Genomic DNA, 15182 nt, shown 5'->3' on the forward strand with positions numbered 1-15182 from the left:
TTCTTAAATTTACCAAGGCTTGATTTGTGACCCAAGATATGATCTCTTCTGGAGAATGTTCCATGAGCACTTGAGAAGAAAGTTTATTCTGGTTTTTTTGGATGGAATGTCCTATAAATATCAATTAAGTCCGTTTTGTTTATTGTGTCATTTAAAGCTTGTGTTTCCTTATTTATTTTCATTTTGGATGATCTGTCCATTGGTGTAAGTGAGGTGTTAAAGTCCCCTACTATTGTTGTGTTACTGTCAATTTCCCATTTTTTGGCTGTTAGCATTTGCCTTATGTATTGAGGTGCTCCTATGTTGCGTGCATAAATACTTACAATTGTTATATCTTCTTCTTGGATTGATCCCTTGATCATTATGTGGTGTCCTTGTTTGTCTCTTGTAAAAGTCTTTATTTTAAAGTCTATTTTGTCTGTTATGAGAATTGCTACTCCAGCTTTCTTTTGATTTCCATTTGCATGGAATATCTTTTTCCATCCCCTCTCACTTTGAGGCTGTATGTGTCCCTAGGTCTGAAGTGGGTCTCTTGTAGACAGCATATATACGGGTCTTGTTTTGTATCCATTCAGCCAGTCTATGTCTTTTGGTTGGAGCATTAATTCATTTACATTTAAGATAATTATCGATATGTATGTTCCTGTTACTATTTTCCTAATTGTTTTGGGTTTGTTATTTTAGGTCTTTTCCTTCTCTTGTGTTTCCTGCCTAGGGACGTTCCTTTAGCATTTTTTGTAAAGGTGGTTTGGTGGTGCTGAATTCTCTTAGCATTTGCTTGTCTGTAAAGGTTTTAATTTCTCCATCAAATCTGAATGAGATCCTTTTGGGTAGAGTAATCTTGGTTTTAGGTTTTTCCCTTTCATCATTTTAAATATGTCCTGCTATTCCCCTCTGGCTTGCAGTGTTTCTGCTGCAAGATCAGCTGTTAACCTTATGGGGAGTCCCTCGTATGTTATTTGTTGCTTTTCCCTTGCTGCTTTTAATATCTTTTCTTTGAATTTCATTTTTGTTAGTTTGATTAATATGTGTCCTGGCATGCTTCTCCTTGGATTTATCCTGTATGGGACTGTCTGTGCTTCCTAGACTTGATTGACTCTTTTCTTTCCCATATTAGGGAAGTTTTCAACTATAATCTCTGCAAATATTTTCTCAGACCCTTTGCTTTTCTCTTCTTCTTCTGGGACCCCTATAATTTGAATGTTGGTGCGTTTAATGTTGTCCCAGAGGTCTCTGAGGCTAATTTCTATTCATCCTTTTTTCTTTATTCTGCTCTGTGGTAGTTATTTCTACTATTTTATATTCCAAGTCACTTATCCATTCTTCTGCCTCAGTTATTCTGCTATGGATTCCTTCTAGAGAACTTTTAATTTCATTTACTGTGTTGTTCATCATTGTTTGTTTGCTCTTTACTCCTTCTAGGTCCTTGTTAAATGTTTCTTGTATTTTCTCTATTCTACTTCCAAAATTTTGGATCATCTTTACTATCATTTCTCTGAATTGTTTTTCAGGTATACTACCTATTTCCTCTTCATTTGTTTGGTCTGGTGGGTTTTTACCTTGCTCCTTCTGCTGCATATTTCTCTGTCTTCTCGTTTTGTTTAACTTACTCTATTTGGGGTCTCCTTTTCATAGGCTGCAGGTTTGTAGTTCTCATTGTTTTTGGTGACTGCCCCCAGTTAGTGAGATTGGTTCATTGGCTTGTGTAGGCTTCCTGGTGGAGGGGTCTGGTACCTGTGTTCTGGTGAGTGGGGCTGGATCTTGTCTTTCTGGTGGGCAGGGCCACGTCTGGTTGTGTGTTTTTGGGTGTCTGTGATCTTATTATGAATTTAGGCAGCCTCTCTGCTAATGGGTAGCATTGTGTTCCTGTCTTGCTAGTTGTTTGGCATGGGGCTTCCAGCACTGGAGCTTGCTGGCCATTGGGTGGAGCTGTGGTTTAGCCTTGAGGTGGCCATCTCTGAGAGAGCTCTTGCCGATTCATATTACGTGGGGCTGGGAGGTCTCTGGTGGACCGATGTCCTGAACTTGGCTCTCCCACCTCAGAGGCTCAGGCCTGACCCCCGTCCGGAGCACCAAGACCCTGTCAGCCACACGGCTCAGAAGAAAAGGGAGAGAAAAACAAGAAAGAAAAAAAATAAATTAAATAAAGTTATTAAAATAAAAAATAAAAATAAATGATTAAATCAAAAAATAAAAAAGTAATAAAAAAAAGAAAAGAGAGAAGTGAGCAACCAAACCAATAAACAAATCCACCAATGATAACAAATGCTAAAAACTATAGTTAAAAAAAAAAAACAAACAAACAGAGAGAACCCTAGGACAAATGGTAAAAGCAAACCTATACAGACAAAATCACACAAAGAAGTACACATATACACACAAAAAGAGAAAAAGGGAAAAAAAATGTATATATATTAAATAAATAGAGCAACCAAATCAATAAACAACTCTACCAATGGTAATAAGCTCTAAATACTAAACTGAGATAAACATAAAACCAGAAACAAATTAGATGCAGAAGGCAAACCCCAAGTCTACAGTTGTTCCCATAGTCCACCGCCTCAATTTTGGGATGATTCATTGTCTATTCAGGTATTCCACAGGTGCAGGGTACATCAAGTTGATTGTGGAGATTTAATCCACTGCTCCTGAGGCTTCCCAGAGAAATTTCCCTTTCTCTTCTTTGTTTGCACAGCTCCTGGGGTTCAGCTTTGGTTTTGGCCCCACCTCTGCATGTAAATCACCCTCTGGCATCTGTTCTTCGCCCAGACAGGAGGGGATTAAAGGAGAGGCTGATTAGGAGGCTCTTGCTCACTCAGGCCAGGGGCTGGGAGGGGTATGGAATGGGGAGTGAGCCTGCAGTGTCAGCAGCTGGTGTGACATTGCAACAGACTGAGTTGCACCTTGTGTTCTCCAGGGGAAGTTGTCCCTGGATCACGGGACCCTGGCAGTGGTGGGTTTCACAGGCTCCCGGGAGGGGAGATGTGGATAGTGACCTGTGCTTGCACGCAGGATTCTTCATGGCTTCAGTAGCAGCCTTAGGGTTTCATGCCCGTCTCTGGTGTGTGCACTGATAGCCATGGCTCATACCCGTTTCTGGAGCTCCTTTAGGCGGTACTCTGAATCCCCTCTCCTTGTGCACCCCAAAACAATGGTCTTTTGCCTCTTAGGCAGTTCCAGACTTTTTCCCGGACTTCCTTCCAGCTAGCTGTGGCACACTAGCCCCCTTCAGGCTGTGTTCACGCAGCCAACCCCAGTCCTCTCCCTGGGATCCGACCTCCGAAGCCTGAGACTCAGCTCCCAGCCCACACCCTCCCGGTGGGTAAGCAGATAAGCCTCTCCGGCTGGTGAGTGCTGGTCTGCACCAATCCTCTGTGTGGGAATCTCTCCGCTTTGCCCTCTGCACCCCTGTTGCTGCGCTCTCCTCCGTAGCTCTGAAGCTTCCCCCCCTGCCCATCCCCTGTCTCCACCAGTGAAGGGGCTTCCCAGTGTGTGGAAACTTTTCCTCCTTCACAGCTCCCTCTCAGAGGTGCATGTCCCACTCCTATTCTTTTGTCTCTGTTTTTTCTTTTTTCTTTTGCCCTATCGAGTTGCATGGGGAATTTCTTACCTTTTGGGAAATCTGAGGTCTTCTGCCAGCGTTCAGTAGGTGTTCTGTAGGAGTTGTTCCACATGTAGATGTATTTTTGATGTATTTGTGGAGAGGAAGGTGATCTCCACGTCTTACTCCTCCGCCATCTTGAAGGTCCCACACACATCCTTTTTTAAAACAATATTCACTACCTCCTCACTCTCCGCTTATGAGCATGATTCTTCTTTCACTAAAAATAAAAAATCAGGACAGAATTTTCTAATCCTACTATAACAGATCTACCTCCATCTTTGCCCCCTTTTAGTATGATAGCATTCTCTCCAATTTAACATCAGCTATCCCACCTCTGTGCAGATTCCATCATGTCTTGCTTCCTTAGGGAGCAAGTTTCTCAAATGTCTCAAGTTATTTCCTCTCCTCCTGATTAAAATATAATCTCTCCTCAGTACAATTATGCAGTAAAATTAGATAAAAGTCTTCTTTCATTTTATATCAGTCTCTAATGGCCATTTCTTTGTTCCCCATTTTAGCCAGTGCCATCAAAAGAGTATTGTCAACTCACCGATCCACTTCAATGTTGTTAGCAATCCAATTAAACAAAGTTATTATTCCCAGCATTTATTTTAGTATTTCAGTTCTCAGCTTCGTGTTCCCTCACCTTCCTTGTGGTTAGCTGATTAACTACTTATTCTTGAAGTACTCATTTTACCATGTTTTCACTATTTTCCTGCTTTTCCTTCTACTTAGCTGGTTCCTTCTTTAAGATATCCTGTTGTTAAATCTTCTCTATCTTCTAAAGTACTGGATGTTGGAAATGTTGGCAGAAGCTCTAAGGCTTTTTTGTAAGAGTGATTCATAATTCTGTAAGTAAAGAGAAGGGCTTTGGGAATGTAGAAAGATGGAGGAAAGAAAAAGAACAGAGTTATGAAAGTGGGAGACACTTCCTTAGTTTGCAAATAATTTGATTCTGAATAATAGAGTTAAAGGGATTGAAAGTAAGTAAATAATTTGCCTAACAACCTCCCTCAGTTTCATTCACTTCAATTTATGTTGATATCCAGTAAACAGGTAATACCTCCTCTACACTCCCATACCATTTTACATATGTCAAGATAAATTTTTCTTTAAGTTCTTAGAGTTCTCATTCTCTCCCCTTAGTCCCTGCAAAATATTAAAGCTAATTGTCAGAATTAAGTTAATCTATTTCCCATAAACTCTTCCTGTGAATATAAGAAGATTGAATATGTGACTTGCATTTTTGAGGACCTGGTCCTGAATATAAAGAAGGCAAAGCTCTCCAGGATGTGCTCATTTTCAGAACCTGTCTGAGGGAAACATTGGAATGGAAATGCAGTTTTACTTCTTCCACATTCCGTTTTCTTTACTAGTTAACAATGGAATTATTTAATAATAAGGTCTACCAGTCCTCTATTCCATTCTCTTGAACTTGTGACTGAGCAACATTTATATACTTCTATTATAGAGTTCAACTGATTATTTTATAATACCTGTTTATGTGATTTTTTTCTTCTCATTTAAAAGCATTTTGAGGGAAGTGTAAGTGCTTCCTAGAATAGATTCTCTTATGATTCTTTTTAATAACAATGCAATAGAAAGTTCTAGAAACTGAAGAGGAACAAACTTAAGTATTCCATTGTTTTCTTTAAGGTATTATTAACACTGTTTCCAGTCCTCTGTCTCAAGGTGAGATTTTAAATCACTTTAATATTCCAGCACAGAAGTAGTGCTGATCATTCAGTAATTTGATATACGACAAGAGAGAGTTTGTCTGCTCCCACAAAGCAGTCTCTGCAGATTATACATGACTGGTGTCCTAGAGAAAGAGAAAGGGTCCACTCAATGTTTTACTAGTCTCTGTGGGCAGAAATTTGGGGTCCATTGTGAAATTCAGTTACAACTGCTTTTTGCTTTATGTTAGTTAAAAAGGTATCAAAATTATTACTTGACTATATGCCAGAAATTCTCGGCCTTATTTGGAGATTGCTGACAGTTTTTTCTATAACCAGCAGGAATCGAAATCAATCATCTTTTCTGTATCTATTGCTAAATATAGCATGCAGACATAGGCATTAACAAATATTTTGTTGATTGAATAAATAAATGGCTAACAATTACCTATTACAAACTGGACAATGGCCACGGTTATATAACTTTCTCTTGCAAAGTAATTTGTGATGTTTTACATGTATTTATGCATGCATATTTAAGCTTATGGTCATGCTTAATAAAACAGAAGATAGGTGATAGATAGGTAGATAGATAGATAGATAAACTATAGATAATAAAAAACAAACTCTCTACCAATCACAGTGAAAGCTACTAAATTTTATTAAGCATATTTGAAATTCAGTGTTTTTTCAGCAAAAATTAAAATATTAACTCAAACTCTTCAATCATAAAATTTTTATTAAATAGTTCAAATTATGAATCATTCTAATTCACAAGATTTTATTTTATTTTGTACAGTTTTGGAATTTTAAATTAGAGAGTGAAATTCCAGGAAATAGTGACAAATTCATAGCTTCAAAATGGACTTTATGAAAGTATATTTTAAAATGGAATTCTACTATTATTTGATTTATCACAAGGTTCAATTTTAAATATATATATTTATGTGATCTCTATCTTCAATGACTGCTGTTCTGGCTAATTGAGGGACTGGTTGATGTCTAAGAAATAGCACTGAATTGGAAGCTAAACTTAGAATACAACAGGCATATATTCTCCTAGTTTGTAACTTTGTGAAAGAAATTTGACCGTTCTGGGATTACATGTATTAACCATATGTTATAGGCAGATATATAAATATTAAGGTTTTTTTCATTTCCGTCACAATATAATTGATTTTTTTTCATATCTTATACTGCCAAAGTAATAGAAAAATAGGAAGATATTTTATATAATATAAAACTGGTCTCTAATTTTTCAAAATTTCACTTGTATATTGTAGCGTCGAGAATAGCTAACTCTATTTTTTTGTTTGTTTTTTAATTAATATTATTGGAGTTTAGTTGCCTTACAATGTTGTGTTAGCTTCTACTCCAGAGCAAAATGAATCAGCCATACATATACATATAACCCCTCCCTTTTATATTTCCCCCTATTTAGGGTACCACAGTGCATTAAGTAGTTCCCTGTGCTATACGGTATGTTCCCCCAGTAGTCTATTTTATACATAGTATCAATAATGTATATGTGTCAATCCCAATCTCCCAATTCCTCCCACACCACCCCTTTCCCCCTTGGTATCCATACACTTGTTCTCTAAGTCTGTGTCTCTATTTCTCCTTTGCAAATAAGGTCATCTATACCAGTTTTCTTGATTCCACATATATGCATTAATATGCGATATTTGTTTTTCTCTTTCTGACTTACTTCACTCTGTATGACACTCACTAGGTCCATCCACATCTCTACAAATGACCCAGTTTTATTCCTTTTTATGGCTGAGTAATATTCCATTGTGTATATGTACCACATCTTCTTGCTAACTCATTTTTAAAAGTTATTTTTTAAACAATTTAAATTTAATGAGTTGCATCCAAATTAAACAAAATATATCTGCTTTTTCATTTTCTAAAAAGTTTTATCATTTATTTAAATTATACTGGACTTTACCTTATACATTATCATTTGTTGTTAAACTTTCTTTTGCTTCGTTTTCATATAAAACAACATTTATTTCAGGAATATGGATTATCTTTCATATGTACAGAAGTCATCTATCTGATTTATTAGTGGGAGGAACAGAATGAATCTGATTGTTTAGCTTATCAACTAGAATCCTAATGATTATTAGAATCACAAAATATCAAGAGGGACTGTTCACTTGATTAAATTGTGAAAATTGTCCATTCAATGTAAGTACTCTAATTTTTACTCATTTCATTTTTTTTTTGATTATTCAAACTAAGCCATTTTTCACCTTTTGCAGCTGCTATGAAAAATAGCAACATAGTGCTAGGACATATTTGCTATAATGTAATTTGCATTTTCACTCTAACTGAGAAAATATTCTTTCATGTTTTTCTTCTTAACAAGCTTTTGGCTATTTGATAGGTTGGTGCTACCTAATGACTCATCTCTGAGAAAGTAATAAATTTCTCATTTATAGATGTATTTCTCAATTTTTTTAGTTAAACAGCATAAAAACTTCTTAAAACTTTTCTATATGCAACATTTAGCTGTGATTCATTTTAGTTTTAAACTTTTCCACAGTTTACATTATTTCCAGTTTATAATTTACTAATAGTAACTGAAGATAATAAATATTTGTTAAAATTTTAAACAATCATTTAATGCAAATCTTAAATATTAAGTCTTTTTCATCTCCTTCAAATATTTGTCCTTTATACTTTTGGTTAATACCCAATAGTTATAATAACAACATACATCTAAGGTAAATATTTATTTTTAATACATTTGCTAAATATAAAAAGCTACATCGGTTTTTATACTTTTGTGATGCACATTTACTTGGGTGAGATACATGAATGGTGCTTAGCTCTTAGAAATGTTTCAAAATGAAGATTCTTTAAGGCACCTTTTCCCTTGTTCTTAAAACCCAGTTCAAATTTCTTTTGTGAAAATATATTACAGTCTTAAGTAACTTTAGCGACTACATCATAAACAATTTAAGTAAGGTATGCTACACCTCTGAAGTAAATCTTTCTTTGTAGTTGACATAATAATAACTAACACTTTCATAGCCCTTACTGTGCACCAAATATTTCTAAGTGCTTTAAATATATTACCACACTCTTCTTAATGACTATATGAGTTAGTGACCATTTTGAAGTTGAGGAAACCAAAGGACAAAGAGGTTAAGTAACTCAGTATTACAGAGTTTGTAAGGGGAAAAACCACTAAAACCATTCTAACCCAAGTATTTTGGCTCTTTCTTACAGCTTGCTCTTAGTTGGTAACTATGTTACTATTTTTCTTTTTCTGTCTCATCATATTTTTTATATCTCATCATATTTTAATCTATTATCTCCCTGGGATAGAGAAAAGCAAAGAAATCTACCATACAGGTTTTTAGTTTTAGATAAGGAAAACAATATTTCCATGCTACTAATGACAGAATTGAAAATTTTCAATGATGAGGTTAAGACTAAAGATCAAGGACAAATGCTTACCAAGAATTTAAACTCTGTAGGAAAAAAGGATTTAAAAACATGAAAGTGCCAAAGTCAGAAAGAATTTTACTGATAGTGATGAATTTCGGAGATACTGTGGGTTGATATGTTTTAAGGAATGGAAAAACTTAATTTCAGCAAACAAGTGAACCATAAAAATTATGTGCTTCAAAATTTTGAGGGAAATCAATCAATACAGTATTTAATGGCAAATTCTATAAAGAGAATAATAAGCTTATGTATGCAATAATGTGCATATTTTATTGAAATAATTATCACCATACATATGTATGTGTCATATATACAACAAACATTCTTCATCCAACAATATAATAAAATTTTTATGTGATCAGAGTGGACGTATTCATCTGGATAAATTCTTATCAAAAAATCCTGAAATTAATTATTTAAGTAAATGTATTCTGTTCAACTTCCTGAAAACTTCTGTATTTTATCTACTAGTGTTTTACATTAAACTTAATATACAATCCCTTTTAGAACCAAGATATCATAAGGGAACTTGGATACAGCAAAAACAAGTGAGTAGTTAGTCCTTGATAAAATGCTATAATTCATATAAAATAATTTTCCCTTAAAATATCAATATATCCAGATATGATTAAACTCTTCAGAAACAGTTTGAGATATTTCATTAGATTTTTTTCCCAATTATTAGCTTAGTCAGTTTCCATTTGTCTCAAAATATTTATTTTCTATGTGTATTATTGTGTTCAAAGTGCAGGCAAAAACCACAGCAGCCATTTTAACTTAGAAAATTTAGTATTAACAGTGCTTAATTTGATATTAATGTTTTAGTTAGGTAACTGTAAAAGTAAATAAAAAAGACTAAGGTGTTCCTTAGGAAAGGGGGGACAAAGGGAAGAGTTTGGGATTCTTAAAATTTTGAAGCTTGGAAGGGGGACCTTAAAGAACTGACGCTCAGATCTGTGAGGTGCTGTGTCTGTGCTTTGAGAAGGGGCTCCATGGCCCTGAGTCTGAGACTTCTTGGATGCTCTTCCAAGAGAGAGGTGAGATCTGTGTCCCCTTTCTTTGAATCATTATTGTACTAGTAACCAAGAAAATGCATCATAAGTAATGCTGTGTAATTTTTAAGGCTAAGTCTGAGAATCTTACTTCCCTTGTTTCTCATGGAACAGTTGTGGGGCAGTCATCTGCCATGCAAAAAGTCTGTCTACCCTGACACTGTCATGGTATAGAGACCACTTGTATGTATTGTAGTAAGTAGCCCAGCTGAGCTTCCAGCTGACAGCCAGCATCATTTGCTAGGAATAGAAATGAGTCATCATGGATGAAGGACCGATGATGCCAAGTGATGATTGCTTGATTGAAGCTTTAGCCAATAGCTGACTGCAATTGCACAGGGGACCCCAAGTCAAGCCCATACTGAGTCCCTGACCTACTAGTCTATTATATTAAAAAAAAATGGGAATTCTATGCCTACACTACACTACATTTTGGGGGTTGTTTGTTATGCAGCAGTAAAAAACTAGAGCAGAAGTAACAGTAAGCAACTAAAATATAATATAAAATAAAGTAACAGTAAACATACAGAAAGGCAGAAGCCCCTTCTTCCTCCTCCAACCTTGCAGCCTCCTTCAGGTGCCCCCTGTTGGCAATGCCTGGTTGGGTGGTAGCTGGTAAAGCAGAAATGTGTTTTGTAAGATTTTAGTTTCTGCATCACAAAGCAGAATATAAAATAGCAGATTCAGAGCTGAGAGACAATAGGTGGTGCTGGATATTTATATAAAGGATGAAAATGATTTCAGGCTAAAGCTAAAATTTTAATTACATTTAATAATATTTACAGTGTAAATTTTGTAGGTATTAGAAATGACGCCAAAATAGAAAACTAGGATATGGGTTTGAGAAATGGCATATAGATTAATATTAAGTGAAACTAATCTGCTTAATAGAATCAGCATACATTGAGACTTAGCCATCTCTAGAATTAAACTCCATCTCTGTTACCACTGTCATGAATAATAGTTAACTCATTATTAGAACAGCCTTCAGATAATCTCATATTGTCAGTAAAAGGAATAACACATTTAGCCTGCCTATTGTCACTCTTGATAATCAAACCATGTTAACAATATAACTACTTGAGTTAAAAAGAAAAAATAACAAAAATAAGAATCAAGACAGATTACATATTTCCATTTTGCTATTCCCTCCTTAGACAGGGCTTATTATAGTGTGTTTGCTCCTATGAATATTATTGCTATCAAATTGCCAATAGCATTTTCACAGAACTAGAACAAAAATATTCTGAAATTTGTATGGAAACACAAAAGACCGTGAATAGCCAAAGCAAACCTGAGAAAGAAAAACGAAGCTGGAGGAATCAGATTCCCTGACTTTACTACTATACTACAAGGCTACAATAATCAAAACAGTACGGTACTGGCACAAAAAACATAAATATAGATCAATGGAACAGGATAGAAAGCCCAGAAATAAACTCACCACCTATGGTCAACTAATCTATGACAAAGGAGGCAAGAATATGCAATGGAGAGAAGACAGTCTCTTCAATACATGGTGCTGGGAAAACCAGACAACTACATGTAAGAAAATGTAATTAGAACACTCTAACACCATACACAAAAATAAACTCGAAATGGATCAAAGATTGAATTTCAATATAGGAGTTCAAAAATTTACCTCCTCCACATCTTTGTTACAATTATTGATAAACAGAAAGTTTATGTCATTAAAATCTATGAAAAAGAAAGAATTGCAAGTTAATAAGAATGCACTTTGGTTGCATCTTCTAGATTGAAACATCACTAATATAAACAACACTCTGCATTTTGGATTTATCTGGAAAAAGAGGAGCCAGTTAAAAAGGCAATTTGATTTTGGAAGCGTATATATCAAGAAAACAACTATTGGACAGTTGTATCTGATTAACACAAAATATGAGTTCTGGGATATTAATATTATTAGTAGCCTTGGTTAAAACAGTATTAGCTATTAAATATCAGTAAAATTAGATAGTATTATGTGGCCATGTTTATCATCAAAATATTTTCTTTTTTTCTTTTTGTTATTATTCTAAATGGAAAAAACAATGCAATAGTTTGAGTAAAAAATATTTTTCTCCTTATATTCAGTTCTCTGGATTTCTCCAGAGATATCCAACCATGTGTGACTTCTTTTTCTTGGCAAGAGGATAAGCAAAGTTGTTGTATGTTTTAAGGTAAAGTTTTCTGTTGGTAAAAATCCACATTTTGGTGTGGTTCCAGACATTTCAAATTAAGCATCTTTTAAACAACAACAACATCCAATATAATAAAAACAAAAGCAACAAAAATCCATATGGTCCAGAATGGAGCAATAAAACATTTCCTTCCAGCTTTGTTTGCTTTATGCATCCATTAGCTAAATTCTTACCACACAAGAAGCACAATGCCTTTTTCATCCCTTTGTGCTGAGCAATGAGAGTAAAACTGAAAGATACACAATATTCACCCTACATTCTTTCTTTGACATTTTCTGCATTAAGCTGAGATGAATATAAACAAAGACAGATGACCATAATCATAATGTCAAGGTATGTTTTCATTAATTCTTCTCAAAGGGAAATAATGTTGCACATTGTAGTGCGTGGGTAATGAAAATTATACACTCCTTGAACATGTCATGTAAAGCCCCATGGGCTCCAACATTTTTTGAAATGAAGCATTATCTTATCAACATGACTTCCTATAAATAGTTAGACATAGGAACTTTTAAAAGTAAGTGATATGTTTTAAATAAAGTTTTGATTTAATCATTGACTCTGCTTGCAATTTAAGAATCTTAAAGATCTCTGGGTAAAGGTCATGTAACAATACAAATTCTTTTCAATAAAGTCATCTGTGGCATATAGTCATTTTGCATTCCCACTGTAAAGACTTTCAGATCTGTGACTCTGCCTTATGTCTTTGACTACTTCATATATTTCTGTGAATAAACTTCTAGTGACAAACATGGTATTTTGTAATTTTGTAGTTGATGATGTTATTGTAGCTATTATTTTTCAGTAAAAAATGGGAAAGTGGGAGACCTAATGTTTAATGAATATCTATTATCTACTATAATCTCCACCTTGCTTATAATATTTTCCAAATTATTGTAATTAATTGTTTTATTAGTTATAGAATATCACCAAGAATGACCCAGATATCACTGATAGTCATATCAATGATTAATTATAAACTGTTAGTTCCCACCTGTTTTCTATTTAACCTTGGTGAGCTTAGTTATTCTGGAGTCTATGGAAAAAGTACTCCCATAATTCCAATTCTCATGCTCGCTTCAGCAGCACACATATACTAAAATTGGAACAATACAGAAAAGATTAGCATGGCCCCTGTGCAAGGATGACGTGCAAACTCATGAAGCATTCCATATTTGGGGGCATATATCCAGACAAAACTAAACTCAAAAAGTTACATGCACCCCTATGTTCATAGCAGCACTATTCACAATAGCCAAGACATGGAAACAACTTAAATGCCACCTACAGATGAGTGGACAAAGAAGGTGTTGCACATATATACAATGGAATACTACTCAGCCGTAAAAAAGAATGAAATAATGCCATTTGCAGTAATATGGATGGACCTAGAGATTATCGTACTAAGTGAGATAAGTCAGAAAGAGAAAGACAAATACCATATGATATCATTTATATGTGAAATCTAAAATATGACACAAATGAACCTAACTATGAAACAGAAAGAGACTCACAGACATAGAGAACAGATTTGTGGTTGCCAAAGGGGAGGTGGGAGGGGGAGGGATGGATGGGAGTTTGGGATTAGCTGATGTAAACTATTATATATAGAATGGATAAACAACAATGGCCTACTGAATAGCACAGGGAACTATATTCAATATCCTGTGATAAACCATAATGGAAAAGAATTTTATAAAGAATGTATATAGATGTATAAGTGAATTGCTTTGCTGTAAAGCAGAAATTAACACAACATTGTAAGTCAACTACAATTAAAAATAATAATAATTCCAATTCTTTCTCTTCATCTCATTGCTACACCATGACCTTTGTTGCCAGTATTCTCTTTGACAACATACCTTTACCAGATGTTGTTATACTCCACTAGTGTCACCAAAGTTCCACACCTCTATCAGTGGTGAAAGGTTTTCTGCAGAACTCTGTCACACATGGCCACCTGTGACCTAAGCAGCAATGTTTATTCCAGGACCAGCAACCTGAAACCAATTAGCAAAGAAGATGAGACACTGGAAAGAGCACGGGAGGATAGGAATGGAGCTGCAATACAGTTACAAATCATTAGATTATACCATTTATCTATTTATATCCATTTACTATATAAGGGAATCATGAATTAGAAGTATAAAATGAAGATGCAATGTTTAATTATGAAAATAACACTTGTTCAAAATGTGCATGTTAACTTTGAGGCAATAAATTATTGTTACCTATATCAACTTACCCATTTAAATAGAGTTGTCTTAATGAAATTAAGACAATTTTTCTTTCCAAATTGATGCATTCCCATTATGTTTAGCCATCATAATAAAGAATCCCTCTGTCTCTTCTAGAATTTTTCCTCCATGTCTTGCTTCTCCTAAGCTCCAAAGGAAAAATGAATATAATTTTCTAAAATATTTCTCAGAATCAAGTGGTAATGAAGACAAAAATCAAACTCTCCTTTGAAATTTGAGAATACTTTTCTTTCTACTTAAGGCACTATTTTCTTTTTGCTTCTTAACAAAACAAGTATGCAATGATTTTAATTAAAGAGCATAGCTCTGTGAACCATCAATTTAGATACTCAGAGTTTCTTGTCAAAGAGTGTGGATAATAAAGTATCCATGAGCCTCATTTTCAAACAACTTTCAGACTAGCAGAGTGTGGTGATGGTGATGATGGCAGCAATGGTGATGGCAGCAGTGATGGTGGTGATGGTGATGGCAGTGTTAGTGGTGTGGTGATGTAACTTTGATGTACGCCATCGGACAAAGTAGATTTCTCTGCTCATGAAGGACCTCTTTGGCTCACTTCAGACTGTAGAATAGCTATTGAAGATTCCATAACCCTTTAGAAAAAGATTGAAAATAAATGAACAATTGCCTCCTGATTTCTACTAGACAAATGAATATGCAGTAATAAAACATCCTAGAAAATACTTGTGAATGAGGTGTCCAGAAATATGGACGTTTGTGTAGTATGGTGATTAGAAGTTTGTCCTAAAATTAGAATCTCTAAATTAAAAAACAGTTGCACCATTTACCTGCTTTATGACTCCTGACCAAGATACTTAATGAAGACAAACTTAAATTTCACCATCTCTAAAAAGTGGGTGATGATAATATCTGTAACATTGATTTAACGATATAATTAGATAAAACAGGCTGCGTAAAAGGGCCTAACC

The 15182-nt window shown here is 34.8% G+C and overlaps 1 non-coding gene across 1 annotated transcript; it reads left to right on the top strand.

The window, feature by feature from the left end:
* The first annotated feature begins 13065 nt into the window (after positions 1 to 13065).
* On the top strand, positions 13066 to 13174 carry LOC137752303 (U6 spliceosomal RNA). The gene has a single exon (XR_011071148.1). It is a non-coding gene; the product is annotated as a U6 spliceosomal RNA (small nuclear RNA).
* Positions 13175 to 15182: the final 2008 nt, after the last annotated feature.

The sequence above is a fragment of the Eschrichtius robustus genome, chromosome 18, assembly GCF_028021215.1.
Source record: "Eschrichtius robustus isolate mEscRob2 chromosome 18, mEscRob2.pri, whole genome shotgun sequence".
In the NCBI taxonomy this organism is placed as follows: domain Eukaryota; kingdom Metazoa; phylum Chordata; class Mammalia; order Artiodactyla; family Eschrichtiidae; genus Eschrichtius; species Eschrichtius robustus.